Raw genomic sequence first — 759 nt, 5'->3', positions numbered from 1 at the left:
CCACTGGTTTAGAATTTCATGTTTTGTTAATAACACCTTGCAGTAAGGCTCCATTTGTTAACATTAGTTAACATGAACAATAAAAAAAAAAAAAATTCTAAAGCATTTATTAAAATCAAAACTTGTTTCTCTTAATATAACTGAATGGATCTGAGATGAACATGAAATAACAACAGTTGGGTATTTTTATTAACTAATATTAATAAATACTGTAATAAATATATTGCTCGTTGTTAGTTAATGTATTAAATGTTGACTAATGGAACCTTATTGCAATTGGCCACCAAGTATTGCAATAATTGACAGAAGTGTTATAAGTGTTATAAGGTGCAAAGATGCATGTGTCAGTAATAGTATCAATGATTATCACGTTGTGAGTGTGTTGCATAGCTAATCTCTTCTTAAGAGGGATGTCTGGTGACAGAGTAGACTGGATATTAATATGTGCACTCACTAAGAGATTGTCCTTATGTTGAAGTCAGATATACTGCAGTAAATTCAATCGAAACAGTGTTGTGCTGCAAATACACAAAATATGAAAATATACTGAAATAATTAGTGAAAGTAGCCTGATGGGAGTCCGTGGCCATCTGGCAAGTATAATTGGTTTGCATAAGTCTTGCACTAATTTTAAAAAGGAAATCTGAATTAAAACTGTATTTTAATATCCAGATCATATATCATCTCCCCTCTTTATTTGCACAACCCCCTTCATTCTGCTTCTCCTCTTGTTTGCTGTTACTTATGCAGATGCGCTGT

This window comes from Cyprinus carpio, chromosome A10 (genome assembly GCF_018340385.1).
Source record: "Cyprinus carpio isolate SPL01 chromosome A10, ASM1834038v1, whole genome shotgun sequence".
Taxonomy (NCBI): Eukaryota; Metazoa; Chordata; class Actinopteri; order Cypriniformes; family Cyprinidae; genus Cyprinus; species Cyprinus carpio.
This window is presented reverse-complemented; position numbering follows the sequence as displayed.